Raw genomic sequence first — 18,200 nt, 5'->3', positions numbered from 1 at the left:
GATGTCAGGGTGGATGATTAGGCATAAAGCACAAGATTATGACACAAAAATTGAGGATTGTATCCAGTCTCCCACATGTTCTAGGTTTAGGACACGACAACACTTTGTTAAGGTTGAGGTAAATATTGAACATGTCGATCAAGTCAAATCAAATTAAATACATTGCAAGAAATGTTTTCTACATAAACTTTTCTTCATTATGTTATAATAATCCTATTAGCATTATGTTTCCTATAAAACATTTGTTACTTGTAATGACAATCCCACAGAGAATTATTGATCCATCTCTTCAGCTCACCTCAGTTCTGTGGAGCGGTTGAGTCACTGTATTGGTTTTAAAGCATGTAAATGCTCAGATGAACCCACGGTTTGCTACCCAGCAGAGCAGACAAACAATGGAAGAGATTAGCACGAAAGCATAGTGGAGCATTTAGCTGCTAAAGAGACATATATTTCCCTCAGGGGATGGAGACCCAAACAGAGCTAAAAATAGCATAAATATCTGACTCCAAATGAATGCATGAATGAACAACACATTTTTAAGGTGATATGCTCCACAATTTAAGAACCACTGCATTAAACAAAGCAGGATTTTCCTAGTCACTTATAGCCTTATAAAACCAAACACTGAACTAATTCTAAAATCTGTTATTTTGGGGGGGGGGGGGGGGGGGGGGGTAAAGGTGAAGTGAGCATTTGCCCACATATTGTTCTGTGTTGATTCCCCTGAGCAACACTCTTGAGTGTTTTGGATGTACTCATAATTCTGTTTTGACAAGGCTCAGCTCAGCCATCTAAAATATCATCTCTCTCTCTCTGCCTCTCCATCTGTCTCACTGTGCTCCGTGGGATTGGTTGGAGCCTTATCCCCACAAGGACAGACTCTCTATTAGGAAATAAACATCCTTGACATTCATTTTCTTTCATCCCTGCTGATCTCCAAGGATTGCCCAAGAGGCTGTGATAGCACTTTGCCTTCAACTGAAAGGAGAAGATAAGGTCAACAGAGATGGGCATGGCCACTATTGTGTCTTAACAGAGACCAGTGTGAGAAAGATGCTCAAATTGTTTCCACTCGCTATCTCTTCCCATGAAGAAAGTTGCCGGTAAAGAGGTGAAGGAAACTATGGCTATTAAATTGGAAGCAAACATGAAGACTGGAGGATAACTGAAAACAAGATAACAAGTTCATATTGCTGTCAGCTCTGTCTGAAATGCAGAAAGAAACAAGTCTTCCAATAATACACAGGCCACAATTACACTGGAAGAGAGGTTAAATCACACCAGAAAGTTTTATGTAATGTTAAATAAGCTTGTGCAATCTGATTGTGAAAACCAAATACTGAAGTGGTCTGGCTGCATATTAAATGTAATATCCAGCTGCATGCAAGCTCAGACTGTTTTCTGGTTGTGCATTATATAACATCAGGGACCCACCCATAGAGAGGTACATTTCATTCATCCAGGTATTAGTGTTAACTTTTCCATCATGCTTATATATGATGATGTCAAATACATGTCATGTGTGGAGTATGAGGTGAACAACACTTAACCCTGAGGTCAGACTGAGATGCAGTCTCATATGATTTGATATATCATAAGTCTCATTTAATGTATCTAATCTTATCTGTGCAAAAAATCTGATTTTACTCAGAGGTGTGAATTTTTTTAGGTGTGACACAGATTTTAATGACATAACAACACTGCAAGTGTAAGAAATCATTTTCAGGCGTGGACACATAACACATTAAAAAATAATACATACAGTATGGGTCCCTATTGAGAGGAGTGCAGGTGTAGTGAAGACACAGTGCAAGGCTGAAAAGATAAGTTGCTTCTTCAAGCAAAAGGTTATTCATTTTGTGTTTTGACAATGTGTTAATTGTTTATGTAATTAATCAAGCAGAAATTTCAGCTCCTTCAATTTGAACATTTCCTTGCTTTTTTCTTTATAAAATCATTGTTAATTGAATATCTTGTTTCTGGTGTGACAGGCATTCATTATATTTTCTGACATCTTACAGACTAATCAATTAATTATGAAAAGATCACTCAATATTAATTACATTATCATCAGTTGCAACCCAACCATAGTTCAGAGTTATTATTTACACAGAAAAGAGGGTCTAAGAGGGTCACCTTACAGTAGACTAACCATACAGTAACCACCTTAATCAAATTGCTTCACTTTTGAGATTTATGTAGAAAATCAACTGGATAATGCCACTGGAACAGGACGCTCATCTTAACAGCTCTAAATTATTGAGTGTCAGATTCTTACAAATAAGCTTTGATTTAAATAACATGGTGGCAAGCCATAATTGATGTTCACACAACAAAAACACTATCATATCATTCATTTAGATCATAAAAAATCCTACTTTGAATTTGCAGTTATTATCCTCTAAAAGGCACAATGCAAGGCGTGCAGAAATAAAAATGCTGCTGATTGTTATTGCTTGTATCCAGAAACAATAAGATCCCATTAATGTCAAAGCTGTCTGACTATGATAAAGGGCCAAATCCATTAGTGCTGTAGATTTGTTCTATGAACAGTGGTCTCAAGGTGGAATACTGATGTTGTGTAATAAATCTAAATTTGTCAGTACGTGGCCCTCGCAGTGCCTCTCTGAATATTTCTATATAATCTGAAAAGATGGGCAACAGAGATGGAGACCAAATCAAAGCACTTTATATGTATATTATTTCACAGTATACAGTACAAACTGCATTAATTCAGTGGTGATTCAATGTATTCAAGGAGGCACTCCTCAGAAACTCACTGGGGAGGAAGAAACAACATTCTGCAACATCATCACGCCGCCTCATTACTGCACCTCACAAGAATTATGTCTTTTTAAACTTGACTTTAAGGGGAAATGGCTTCTTGGAAATGTTGACATAAAAGTTTGCGTGCACTGTCTCGTGGGTTTTTCACCACACTAATTAAAGTTGCAATGCAGCATATTAGGCTTGCTGTTTCAACCTTTGCGGGGCCAGCGGAGGAATGCAGAGCGGAGAGGTCCACGGTGAGGGGAGAAGAGCGGGATGATAACAGCAGATAGGAAATAAATGAATAGATAGAAAGTTACATCAATAAGCAGCATGTGTTCAGGATGAAGATTGTGGCAAAGGTTTTTAAAAAGTGGGCGCATACACAAATGAATTAATTATTCATGGCTGACAGGCTCCTTTTCCACACTGTGTCTCACTGGGCCTGCGGTTCGTGTCTTTCTTGTATCGAGGAATCGCTGTGTCCCGAGGCGCTTGCTTAACAGTGTGCTAGGAGCAGAAGGAAGGCAGCTCTGGCAGTGTGGTAATAATTACCAGCCTTCTCTCCTTAGCCCTCTTCTAATCCCAGTTTGGTGCACTGCACTACTTGTCGGTGTCAGCCTCACACACTGTGAATCTCTCAAGTATCCATTACTGCTCTCATTTGTTTGCCAGACATGACGCAGGATTGATTTTATTTTTGTTTTTTTATACCTCCCTACAGCTTGTTCAAGACGATGGACCCTAATCATTCAGTCGCTTTTAGAAAACGATCTCTCTATATGATGTCATTCATTCAAACAAGTTGCTGGCTCTGTATCTGACTCATATTTCTGCATTCTTCACTGAATGGGAGTGCACTGCAGTGAAAGCAGTGAGTGAGCTTGAGAAAAGACTCGCTTTTTCTCCACTTCACTTCCTTCTCACTTCCCTCTGTCTTCCTGTGTTATCACTCTCTCCCAGCGACACTCGGAGCTCCTCTATGGCGAAGCGGTTGCAGCGACAACACAACCTTGCAAGAGTCACAAAGCAAATTACAGCCCCTGCTTACGACAGCCTCTAAAGTGGAGGTGAGAGTGCAGGATCTCATCACATCTACTGTAAAAGAGTCACATGTATGGTTGATTTATCACCTCCTAGGACTGGCAGACTGCCCTTTATACACCTGTTACTCAGAGTACCAATACTTTTCATCTTCAGAGGGGGAAAACAAAAAGCACAGGCTTAATTAGTAAGGCGAGTACACCAAAATGTTTTGTTATCAATTACATTGATGTTATTACAATGCCAGTGAACAGCTCCTCAGAACCTGTGTGTATTACAGCCTGTGGAATCATCATCTCAGAGCAACATGCAGTGGTGCTTTTTGTTTTTTTTGGCATGATGTACCTGCAAAAATGACTGGATCAGGATCCACAGCTCACAAGAAGTAACTTCAAACATGGAACACAATCATCCATGATTTTCATTTGCATCCTTTGACTGAACTGAGTCTTTATCACCGTCCTTAAATCTGCCAGCTGCAACAACATTCCTTAAACAGGTTCACATTCATACAAGAAACAGCTGTATGACAGAGATAACCAAACACCTACATTACAGTGGAGTACAGTACACCAGCAGGAGCACTTCACATAAGCTGCTGATTTAAAGAGGCCAAAAAAAGGCATTTTGTTGCATTTTGTCTCTTTAATATGGAAGCCCATTTCCGCCACTTTAGAAAAAAATTACGAGCTACTAAGTCATAATTATGAGATAGCTAAGTCGAAATTATGAGATACTAAGTCATAATTATGAGATACTAAGTCGAAATTATGAGATACTAAGTCATAATTATGAGATACTAAGTCATAATTATGAGATACTAAGTCATAATTATGAGATACTAAGTCGAAATTATGAGATACTAAGTCATAATTATGAGATACTAAGTCGAAATTATGAGATACTAAGTCATAATTATGAGATACTAAGTCGAAATTATGAGATACTAAGTCATAATTATGAGATACTAAGTCATAATTATGAGATAGCTAAGTCATAATTATGAGATACTAAGTCATAATTATGAGATAGCTAAGTCATAATTATGAGATAAGTCAAAACGAGTTTGCTGTGAGTAACACTATGCTGAACTTTGATGTTACGTAGCCTATGGGGTTTGTTTGAATAGGTCCAGCTGAAGGCTCCTGTCATAATAAGTAAGTGGCCTAAGTGATAAATCAGTGGATCACACAATATTGTTCGGGATTTATGTCCTGACAGGAGCCTTCAGCTGGACCTATTCAAACAAACCCCATAGGCTACGTAACATCAAAGTTCAGCATAGTGTTACTCACAGCAAACTCGTTTTGACTTATCTCATAATTATGACTTAGCTATCTCATAATTATGACTTAGTATCTCATAATTATGACTTAGTATCTCATAATTATGACTTAGCTATCTTATAATTATGACTTAGTATCTCATAATTATGACTTAGTATCTCATAATTTCGATTTAGTATCTCATAATTATGACTTAGTATCTCATAATTTCGACTTGGCTATCTCATAATTATGACTTAGTATCTCATTATTTTGACTTAGTATCTCATAATTATGACTTAGTATCTCATAATTTCGACTTAGTATCTCATAATTATGACTTAGTATCTCATAATTATGACTTAGTATCTCATAATTTCGATTTAGCTATCTCATAATTATGACTTAGTAGCTCGTAATTTTTTTCTAAAGTGGCGGAAATGGGCTTCCATACTTTAACCTGCAAATCATGAAGACATTGTGAATATGAGATGCTGTGGTTTTGTTACATCAATTATTAAACTAATTCAAGCTGGTAGATAAGCTGACGATGCTACTGGTGCTTGAATGGTAATTGTATTGTGGGTTTGGCTTGGTTCGCCAGGGGGACAGATTTCATTTCCTGCATTTAAAATGTGCTGTATGGAAGGTTTTGGAACTTTTATTTTCAGTCTTTCGTTTTCTTTCTCTTCATGTCTGAACCCATGCAACGCATTCTGAGATGTATTCACCGATAATTAAGAATACATAAATCAAAAAATAAATGAACTAGGTAGTAGGAGGTGGTAAATCCAGTGATTAATCACAATAACAGTTGTCTTAAATTGCTCTAAACACAATAAATGTGCAGTAAATCATTTGTGTTAATACCATTAACTGATGCACATAATGTACAAATGAGGTTACTGCCTCAGAACTGTCTTTTTCTGAAACACTGAGTCCTAGCTTGAGGGGAGTTTGCACAGTGCATGGTTGCTCTGTCTCGTGCTTACTGGCTAATTGAACAGCTCACCGACTACTAACTGTAAAAATCATCCTGCAACATCCTACTAAATAGTAATGTATGCAAATACATTTGAAATAAAATAGTTATGTCAATGATAACAGTTTCAGTTAATTGAGCATTACAGATAACAAATAGCTAACAAGCAACACCAATGATTCAATATCTAAGTAGTTAAGTAATCAGTAAGTCAGCAGAAGCAGAAGTGAAAAAAAGAAAATCTCTGTGACTGCAGCACAGTCCTGCTGAGACAGGCAAATTGTGATTAGAAATGCAGTCCACCCACGCCTGCATGGCCACTGTTGACCTCCAATATGGCTGCCAGAGGGTGCTTCAGTGTGGCCTGGACAGCCTATATATACAGTGTAGTGCTCTTCAGGTAAGATGGCACATAAGTGCTTTCCCTATGGAGAGAGTGCGTGAAAACAAATGCAAGCTTGTTTTGATAAAACAGCTAGAGACAATCCATCCTGAGGGAGAATAGTGTGTGTGAGCATACAGACATGAGTGCATGCCTGGATGCACACATGTATATGTGCATTACAGTGTGAATCCATATACTGCACTGTACTATGTCCTTTCCTATTTGCAATGAATACAGCCACTATTTCTATTTCACTATTTTAGCCCAAGAAATGTTTCTCCTGTCAAAACTCCTGTTCCTTCACGTCATTTTTAGTGTGTGAGTGTGTTTTATCATGGCATAAGGTGCTAACAGCACATTTTGGATTATTAAAGGTAAAGCCCAAAGCGCGTGTGATGATAGCAGATTCAGCATGGATGTGAGACTGACTGACTGTCCAACTTAGACATGTCGATAAATGCACTCATATACAAAAACACAACATATAGACAGAGATAGCACTACAAACTCTTCATATCATTGCATTTACTACTAAACAGTACCTGTATTACGTTATGTATTGCGTATCTGGCCTTTATTACTCTATTACTAGATTAAAAATGACTTACATATAGGTTCAGAAAGAAACTGTGACAGGTGAATAGGCTAAAATCAACATTTAGACTGCACCAATTTGCACTGTGATTGTCTCATTTTTCATTCACATTCTGAATAATTCAAAATCGGCTAATGACAAATTAAACACGTAGTGACTTTAATGATGCCAGTTTTTTTTTCTTTCCTTATATTTACTGGGCTGGTGTGTATATGTATTTTTCCTTATGATTTATACAAACATGAATATTCAAGTCAGAGTTTCACACTTTAATTCAACCATGATTTAAATGAAGCACAATATCCTCCTGACTGCAAAAAAAACAAGTCTTTTACATGTTTACATGAGGACCCAGTGGCCTAGCTCCTCCTCACCACAGAATCACAGAAGTCTTTGCTCAGCCAATCTCATTAGATTTCTGTTCCTGCTGCTTCAGTGGACAGAAACTTTAATTGCCACACATAAGATCGACATTACATGAAATATTATCATCTAAAGGCAGAGATAAATAAAGCAGGCTCGGTTTTAATGTCGAGCTCACACTAATTGAAAGTCCCCTCAGAGTGCTGACTGTGAAATTGATGGCGCAAAAGAGGCTCAAATTATGAGCAGTAAATTCAAGGAAGCTCATTAATGAAACTGACAGGAGGAGACTGGAAGGTGATAACATTTGAAAGCAAACAATGCTACACCGCAGTGAATGACCCCCCCACTGTCAGATGAACTATTTCCTGTGGCGAGCTTGAGTGAAATTGTTGCACTGTAGGTGAACCACAGCAGAAGGCAACCTTAGGCTATGGTAGACTAGTCAAACTCCATATTGTCCAACATTAGCTCACATACATGACATTTCTGTATTGTGTGAGGTATTACATAATCGTCTTGTTATACCAAGTGGGAAGCTTGAGATCTGAAAAATGAAGTCAATACAGAATTGATTTAAACCTCCAATCTTTCTCATAGTCACCAAGGGGCAACTCCACTGGCTCTAAAAAGATGTACAATTAAATAGAAGTCTACGGAAAAATTAACCCATTTTTCACTTGATTCATTACCTGAGTGGACTCTTTCCTGATGAGTTTATGGCCTCAATCGCTAGTTTCAAGTCTTGGAGACAGCAGGATGTTAATTTTGTAAATTATGGCCCCATTTAGACAAAAGCAGTGTATGCTACAATTGGACACTCGCGAGCTCTTCCTCAGCTCTACCCTTTCATTCATATATGGTCACTTCTGGCTCCAAAACCTAGATGGAGATTGTCAAACTCGAGGCTTCAGAACAAGAGTCCAGTGTGTGACCTCATGGTAGCTACATCCAATACTTTATACAGTATATGTGTTAGACACAGAATTAGACTCACTGCGCAATAAAGTCGGTATTCTAATGACATCTTCGCTGAGTTCCTGTTTAATAGTGCATTCAGGGCTATGCTGCGAGTGCAGATACAGCAGACATTGTCCCTCCTACTCCTTGCAAGGGAATAGCTGCATGGATCCACTGTAGATCACCAGCTCTGGCTGCAATAGTATTAACAGTTTTTTCTTGATGTTGGAAAGATACAAATCACATTAGTAGAATGGAGAAACTCTGGTTAGTACTGTGGCTCCACACCTGACATACTCTATATTCTATCTCCTTTTCTCATACTACTGGGTTCCATCAAGTCCTCACCTGCAGCGACAGCCACCTCTGACTCTAATCTCATCCACCTCCTAAATCTGCTTTCACCAGTATGAGCAGTGATGACTCAGAATGGAGAAAAAAAAAAAACCTAAGATGTGAGTTCTTTATGAGCTCCAGTAGTTGCACCAAAGGATTTTCTTTGAATTGTAGATTGTTGTGCACAAGCGTCAGTTCAGAGTCAAACGGCAACAAAACCAAGAGACTGAGAGGCTGTACTTGCTAACATTGGCTTGCTAATATGCTCATAATGATGTAGCAGGTATAATGTTTACTTCATTCACCATTTTAATGTACTCTGTTACAATGCTTATATATTTGTTAATTAGCAGTAAACACAAAGTACAGCTGAGACTATTGGGAATTCCATTAGCTTTGCAGGTATTTGATAATAAACCAAGGTTACAATTCTTCCTCTGTGCTCAATGCATGTTTGTACAAAAATATAGTGGCAACAGAGAAAGAGTTCATGGGTCACCAAAGTCAGAGGGATTCATCTTCTAGGGACCATGAATGTGTACAATATTTGGTGCCAATACTGTCTGTATATAAATGTTAGTGGGTCAACAAAGGAATTTATCATGTGGGCACGAACAAATGATTCATTATCTGGAGAATATGAAAGTCAGTACAACATTTCATAGAAATCCATCAAATAGTTGTTGACATATTTCAGTCTGGACCAAACTGGTGGACCATCCACCAGACTGATATTTCCATCCCTGGAACCATGCAAAAATACAGCAAAGTCTCATCACAGAGGGAATTTATTGTCAGATGACAGGCATCATCTTCCTGGCAAAGGGATCGAGGTCTTTTCTAGAGACTGCAGGCACACAAACAAAGCGCATTTTTCCTGAACTATAATATGATATCAAATTCTTGCCAGTACCCTCTCCCTGTCCTCTCACACAATCTGTTGTGTTTTGCCTCCTCTGTGTAAAGTAAATAGATTGTGTCTAATACTGTCATTAGTTCCCACTGTATCTCTGCGTAGAATTGCGTGCTAGCTCCATCTTTTATTCTCTCTTCTCATTCAGTTTGAACAGCTCTATTCTCCACCGGGGAGAGGAGGCTTCTTATATCATCGTTTCACTGAACTGAAAATAGGAAGTTCAGAGCATGAAAATGCCTTTGACAGAGAGGGGGGGCTGGGGCTGGTGCTGCTGCACCCACAGCCTGATGTTTAAAACAAGGCGGATCTGGAGGGTTTTGTCTGAAGTCCAGCACAACTGAAACCGAATGCGCTATGATGAATACATTGCTCAAAGGCAATGCATGTATGATGAAGATGTGGGTATCTGCATGGTTTATATTCATTCTATGTGATGTCTTTCTGCTAATGAAATAGCCTGAGTGGGGCAGTGCAAAGGCTCCACTTTTTAGCAAAATACTTCAAAATATGTTATGTAAAAGATCAAACATAATGCTGGAATTTACATTAAATATGCATAAGAAAAAGCAAGCTAACAATACTATATGACTCTAAAATACAATCAATAATGAAATGTTTATGAGCCACAGTGACCTTTATTTGTTTCACCCCTTCCTCAAATATAATCTGTTCTCTGCAATTTATCTCAACTTTGCTGCACCACTAGCTCCACACTAGCTTCTTATATATTTTGACATATATTATATGTTTTATATAGTTTATATTCCTAATTAGGCATCTAGGCTTTCTCCAAACAACAATTTCATTGTTTTGTTCTTGTACAGTGACACTAAAGTTATCCTAAGTTTTGACATATAGCAATTGTTTTAATACAACTGTGGATGTGCTGTCTTGGTTCTGCAACTGCCAGAACTTGAGCTCTGGAGGAGGAAATATTTGTATTCAGCAAAAACAATGAGTCAGCAAAACAGGAATACTGCAGTGAAGGGTTTCACACTGTTGTGCAAAAGCAGGGCAAACTCATATATATACATGTATATATTCAGCTGGAGCCAATCATCAAATCAGCACAATGCAGTGTAACAGATAGAAACAAAGGAGGCATTAATGATTAAATTGCATGCAAAGTCCTCCCCATTGTTCAAAAGTTAACCAGTTTAGATTTTAACAGCTCCTCATACCAGTCAAATCTTGAAAGCCATCTTTGTGTTCATTTAAACTCTCTTTTATTCAGAGAGAGCAAATAAAACCCAACTTCACGGCCAGGGCACCATGCTGCTGTTTGTTAGAAGTGTGTTACAAGGTTCTTGGAGTGGATGAAAAATACTGGGTTGGACTGCTGCAGAGCTGTTGTTGTCTGAGGACCTGGTATGAAATCAAAGAGAAGTTTCTCTCTAACGCTTGCTGCTTTGGAGTGAAGCCTAGAAAATGGAACAATGATATTGTATCAGTTCATGTTAGTTAATGTGATGCTTGTCTCAACTCCTCTTTTGTGCTGTTTTGTTGTGTGCTGCAGCATGAAAATCTACAGCACAGTTGTTGGAATGAGATATGAATTATATTAAGGACAGATCATGTCCTTCACTAATCCTACTTTAAATGTTTTTATTTACCACATCCAGGGTGTTTGTATATGTGTATACATTTGTACGCAGATGTTTGAACTGTGCATGTGTGTTCATGCACATACATGTGTAGTTCAGCCAAATGTATACAGAAAGCCTTTAGCTCAAGCTTGAATATTGAATGTAGTCATCCATGTTATGTTACAAATACACACATAGTGTACATGTGTTTGTCTACAACTGAAAATGTATGTTTGCACTGTAACTTGGTCAGTCAGTCACCAGAGCATATGTGTTTGAATGAATGTGCTTTTATATCAGAGACAAAGAGAACAGGATAGGGAATGACATTTTTTGGCAGAATGGTGGCTCTGTTGTGATTCAGTTGCAGTTCAAATTGAATTGTTTGCCAAACAAAACAAATAATGGGACTGCATATTGCTAGGGTTTCATTTGCTGGTGTGTTTCCACTATCTGATCCAAATATAATACAATAACATCCAATATGTGCAAAAGGAAACACATATTATTCATTACAACATACATAATGTATATATGTAGTAATGACTAACAGCCTTTTACTTTGTGCTGTATGTGTATGGATTCTTGTTAGAGGATGTACATTGGCCATGTTGAAATATAAAGGTGCTTTTCAGTATGGTTGAGATATTTAAACATTAATGTTGCACTCATTAGTGGTGAGGCAACTCTGCAAACTCTTGCAGGTTTGGAAAAGCATTTGTCAGAGTCTACATCAAGGGAATCCAGATCACGTTTTGATGTTACAAAATGCCAATAGATGCATTTCAGAGGGTGTTAGTAGGAACTGTTGATCAGTCAGTCTGCTTTTTTGTTTTACTTTTTATTAACCTTTTTTTAATTTTAATTTTAAACAACAATATTCTAATATAGCTGACTGGTCGGGTAGAAATGCTTCACAACTGCTTATTTTTCCTTGTTGCACGAGTTACACTGAATTGGCATGGTCATAATAAACTTTAGATGAAACAATATGACAAGTACATATTAATCAGGTATTGGGTAATGCTGACATAATGTATTGGAGAGCATAAACTCATAAACAAAATACTCATTACTATTCAATATAAATTTGATAAGGTTAATTAATCACAAAAAATGAATGGGCTTAAAGGTACAATGTTTAAGTTGCAGATATTTTTGAACCAGACCGAAAGATGCTACAATCATTGCTGTAGGACTGTTAATATATCACTTTATTAAGTTATAATATTTCTTCAGTTCAGAAAATAACCATGCTTATTCCCAATATGGGGTCAGTTCCATCCAAATAACACCTGTTTGGAAAGCTGCACTGATGTTGTCGGAGCACTGTATTACACCAGCCAAGTATAAACTGGCATGAGCCATTTGGCATCATAGTGCATTATAGTAAACTAGATTGACATTGAAATATCAGATCAATAAATTAGGTCTCTACTGGATTACTGTGTTGTTATGTGACATTTTAGGATTTGACCTTCCATAGAGGTAGTGTGTCAATATTTAGTTGTTACTTAGAGTTATGTTGTAACTTACCTCTGTGGTGTAACTGCATTCTGATCTGTGTAGCTCTTTAACTTATTGCTGGCTGTAATTTTACTGTAGAGGTTTGATATCTCACAGATTATATTCAGTGAGTGATAATGGTGGTGGGGTGATGTGTTAGAAGGGAAGGGTGGGGTCGAGGTAAGCTGCCCACCTATTTATTTGGATCAGGTGGCCAATTCTTACACATTGCACCTCTAAACAGCAATGGTCTGTGTAAGCAATAACTGATACAATAACAACATTTTAAGGTAATTATAGTTAATGAAAAGTGAAACTAAATAAACAAAGTGAAATAGCAATCATATCTAATCAAAATATAATCAAAGATCAAAATGAAATTAAAACCATGAAACTGAAACTAAAACCATTGTCATTGTCTTCAAATTAAAACTATTTTTAACAGATTTTGTTAATTAAACTTAGCTTGCTTCATTAATAAAAAAGTTGCTGAGGTGAAAAAATGTCCAAATTAATAATGATGGCTAATTAACTATGGCTGGCATGCAGCAACATTAAACATCTTATTGTAAAATGTATTATTTATTTAGTTCTACTGTTTAAAGAAAACACTGTAAAATTTGGCCTGGCACTTTAAGACAGAAAGCTCATCAGTATGCATGTAGAGCAGACAGGATTTGTAATATCAGTCTAAAGTACAGTACCTTGATCTGACAGCCACACTCTGCTGGCACAACTGTGAGCGGCGGAGTAAAGAAAGCGTCACATTTTCAAATAAGTGGTTCCTCTCATGTGTGTGCGTGTGTGTATTTGTGAGACTGATCATCTTTGCTACTAAAACAGCATGCTGGGTAGGATTTGTACTTCCTACTCAATGAATAAAAGTTGATAAATTAGCTGTTCTACCTCAGCGATCATCACAAAATATGACCCGTGGGTCTGTGTGGTCATGCACAAATAAGCCATCGGTAAATTGCTGCAGTCATTAATTAGACAAGACACAACTTGACAGACTCTCGGCAGAAAGAAAGCTGGGGGCATAGATACCATATTTCTTTTCAAATAAAAGACGGTAGTCAATTAAAAGTTGGGTCTCTGCCAATGTCTGGGGGCAAGGTTAACATGAACAAATGAAGTCCAGGGAAAAAACAACTGTGGATAAACTCCTGGTGCTTGTTATATAATGTGCATGGCAGTTAAGCAAAAATAGTCGTTACCTGAATGTAACCCCAGTTCTATGAATACATGTGTAGCCCTCTAGCTAAACGTCACAGAGAGGGGGAGGGGAACGGAGGAGGTGCAATATAGTTTAAATACAGGGATAACTGTGCATATTTAATAATAATGACAGCAGCAACACTACGTACATGAGCATGGGTAACCAGGGTAACTTGGCTAAGCTTGTGAGCATACATCGGTGAGCATGCTATCCACATGCTACAGCTAAGTGGTGCACTGCCAGAACGTTTCAGATGGAACTCAAGAGCTGGAATTATTGTTCCGCTTGTCTGAGTAAGTGGATTACTGGTAATGCAGGAACAAAAATTTAACAGTGCAAACTGAAGAAGATCAGAAAACAAGGAGGCTTTATACTTAAATATGAGCAAACATACTTATCAAACAGTAATTAGAAATAAAGGCATCTCTCTGATATAAGCCTGCTTCCAGTAAAGGCCATGTACCCCCTGCAGTTAAGTAAATAAAGTAAATAAAGGCAGTATCCAGGATGTTTGCAGAGGTCTTTAAAACATTGCATACTGAGATGATTTGTCAGACATATTATGTGAGAGCAGGTTGATTCACTGAATGTGTAAAAATTGAGAATATTAAATCTCTTAATGTTTGTGCTTTGGCTACAAAATGACAGCTTCTGCAGGTTCAATACGCACATCCCTCACGCATGCGCACTCATGATTTCCTTTGCTGTCATTGCCAGCAAAGCTGTCAACTGAGAAATCAGCTGTTGACAACAGCTGGTCATATATATCCAATAGCACAGAGATGCACTCCCAATGTTAGCCTTCATCCTCATCTTGCTGCTGTCTTTTTAAATATATTTCTCTCTCCAAGCCTTTTGTGCATTCATGCTGATGTTATGGGTGCCCCTCCACAACCCCATCACCACCTAGTCTTTGCAGATTCATCAGTTTCATCACTTCATCAGCTTCATCAGCCTTATCAGTCACAGCAGATTCATCAGCTGCCACCACCACCAATGTCTGAACTCAACGGGGGATTTATCTTGCTGCTGCTCAGGACTGATGTCCCTTGATTACAAAATCTCCCTGTAGAGTATAAGCACTTGTCTTTACTAACTCTCCTGACAAGACTGAATCATCACTATATCTCTTATAATAAACAATTATCTTTTCCTCATTCACTTGTCTCTCCTGATTGAAATACCTGCAAATGATGGTGTTTGTAGGTTTTAAATCCTTATTACACATTCCATTTTTTGTCTACTGTCTCTTTTTGTCAGGAACAATATTTAAGGCTAATGCATTATGGTTTCTGCTTCTAATTTTACACAAAACCTACAGTCTTTTAATTCATAATGTAAGTCAGTTCTGTAATATTCTCTACAGCCTCATAGTATTTACAAGCTAATCTCTCTGGGGAAGACTACCCAGTAGGATGAAGAATACGTAATCTGTTTTGACAGAATGTTCATGAAAATTAGGACGGTGTCACTGCTGCGTGCTTTTGGATACATAGCGAGAGAAACCAACTTGCACTGAATTTCTGGCTGCTTTACAAATTGCAGCAGAGAGCAGCTGTATTTCTTGCTGTGTACAGAAGTAGGAGACACTGCTGAATGACTTTTATCGAATCCAAGTCCTAATTGCAGACTGAATAGCGCTGCAGAGGCTTAAAAGTTTGAACTTAGTGTAAATGAAAGATAACAGCCCTGTCTCCATGGTTACGCAATGGTCACATGGGTGAGGCAGAAGAACAGAACCGCCTCTATCTGCATGAGATGACATATTCTTGGTATAGAAAGTACTTAGCATGTAAGGGACACACACTCTCCCTCCTCAGGCTCGGATGAGTACATGTGTTGTGGCCCACTGTAAGGTCAGAACCAGTGAGGGGTAGGAGGCTGTCCTGCATATGGCCTCGATAGTCCCCATGGAATCACAGCACCGCCTGCCCACCAGTCTGGCCCACCTGCTTCTCAGCAGAGCCAAGTAAACCCTTTCCCCATGCTGGCTACATTTCCTGTTGAAAACACGCAAACACTAAGCAGCCCAAAAAACGTCATCTAGTTTGCATTTCAGCCAATTGCTTAAATTGTTCTAGGCATTCATGCATGTTTCACACCCACAGTGTGAACACATTTGTTCTTCTCAAGGGGAAAGCGTCCATGGTCCAACCTTTACCAGTCCTGTGCTGCACTGCAACTCAGCTCCACTTCCTGTACTGTTTATGCCAGAGGATATTATACAATAAATTCACATAGTTATACTTTTGTTTTACTTTTAGGTGCACAGTATCAACAAGAATTTACTTTTAAGATGATAATTTAGAGGAATGGACAGTCTGTAGAAGAAGAGAGAAAACTAATTACACATTTGAAAGCTTATCAACTACTTTATATCCAACAGAGCTCAGCAAAAGTTTAGGCAGGGTGTGTAAATCATGCACACCACTTCAACAGATCATCATCTGATCCCAGCAAACACCAATGGCGTTCATCACATCAGACAACTGTCAACACCTTCTTCTGTAGTGTTTCCTTCCATAAACAAAAAAATCTGTTATGCTGCACATGTAGAATTATATGTATTTAATATATGCATATCCAAATAACGATGAGTTTTAAATCATGATGTTCTTGGGAGTTTGTTCAAATCTCCATTTTTTCCTGACATCAACAATACTGTGAGAACTGGGTAAACCCCATCCACTAATGAAGTCCATGTACAGTAGTACGACCAAAAGCTCCAGAGAATAGCTTCTAAATGGACATATTGAGGTTGCATTGGTGTGACTGTCAAAAATGAACATTAAACTACTAAAGAAACACATTTGTCAGTCTATTTATGCACATGTTGTATACTTCTTCTATTTCAAACAAACTTGCAAGTATGTTGTATTTATGTCGCTTTCTATTAAAATCATGTCTCGCATGTCTTATGTCTAGTTTCATCCTCATGACGACACTGTTCCTGGCAGAAATAGCTCGCAACTGTGCCAGCACAATAAAGCCAATTAAACTGCTTGACTCATTTAAAACCGTTATACATGGCTGCAAACAAGTGTCCACAGCACAAATGTGTGCTGGGAAAATCGAAGCCTTAACACTGAAAGCCCATGGGGTTGGTCCTCTGATGCATGCTTGGCCTTTCTCGTATAAGTTGATGTGGTTGGAAGAGCAGTCTCACTGCACTACAAAAACCTACTATCCACCACAAAGCTGGACTCATGCTTCTTTTCCTCCCACGTGAATGAAAAAAGCCTATCTCTGAGGCCTTTCTCCAGTCAATAGTAGCAGTCTGTACCTAAATATACTTTCCTCTGTTTTCTTGCTTTGTCTAGGCAGTGATACAGTTAATCTGCTCTCTGCGTGCTCCTTAAGGAGAGAGCCAGAGAAAGAGAGAGAAAGACTCATGTAACATGCTGAGAGAACAAGCAAGGAGGAGTGGCGAGGAGCCAGGTGACTAAGAACATGTGACAGGGGGTCAGTGCGGTGGGAGGTGGTGAGATGAATGACTGAGGTGTGAATCCTTGTCGCTAATGGAGGCATCCACCTCCACCAAGCTCTTTCCTGAAGTCTGTGATTAGCTCATCTCCAGCCTTGTGCTCAGCTACATGCCCTCAGCCTATGAGCCTGCTATTTAAATATTTCTTTGTGAATTTGTGCTTAGCATAAAATCTCATTTTATTTCAAAACATGCAGATCTGGTTCTCAAGCGGAAGCTGCTGCATTTGTTTATGTAACTTCCAAATCTGTTGAGGTGTTCTTAACGTTTTAAAGGCTGTTGGAAGTAATAACTACTGAGGTGAAAGGCTTCATTTCTGTTTCTTTATAGCCTGCCTTGATGCAAGTTAGCTTGACCATTTTGCTTTGTGTAAAATCTAAAATGCTTCCTCTTCACACTTCACCGGCTAATCTGACCATTCTCTGTGCCTGTTGTTGGTTGCCTTGGTTACAAAGTCCTTCAATGTGGCGTCATGGTACAGTACTGTTCCTGCTCAATGCAGAGAAAAGCATCATTTGCTTTGGAGGAGGGTGTATGTTGTATGATGCATATAGCTAAATTTAGCAGACCCATGATGATTTCTTTTCTTGTTCATTTTTGGAGGTCCTAGAGGTTTGTTTGTGTCTTTAGCTGGAAGAGAATGGACCAGTACTGCTATTGTGTCTGTCAAACAAGAGGAGCTGAAAGAGTTTGTTTTGAATGATTTTTTATTAGTTAGAATATTGATCTGTTCATTCATGTCTACCACCTGTTCCATCAACCCAGTTTCCCTCCTCCTTTCATCTGC

This window comes from Scomber japonicus, chromosome 3 (genome assembly GCF_027409825.1).
Source record: "Scomber japonicus isolate fScoJap1 chromosome 3, fScoJap1.pri, whole genome shotgun sequence".
NCBI classification, from domain to species: Eukaryota; Metazoa; Chordata; class Actinopteri; order Scombriformes; family Scombridae; genus Scomber; species Scomber japonicus.
Note: the sequence above shows the minus strand (reverse complement) of the source record.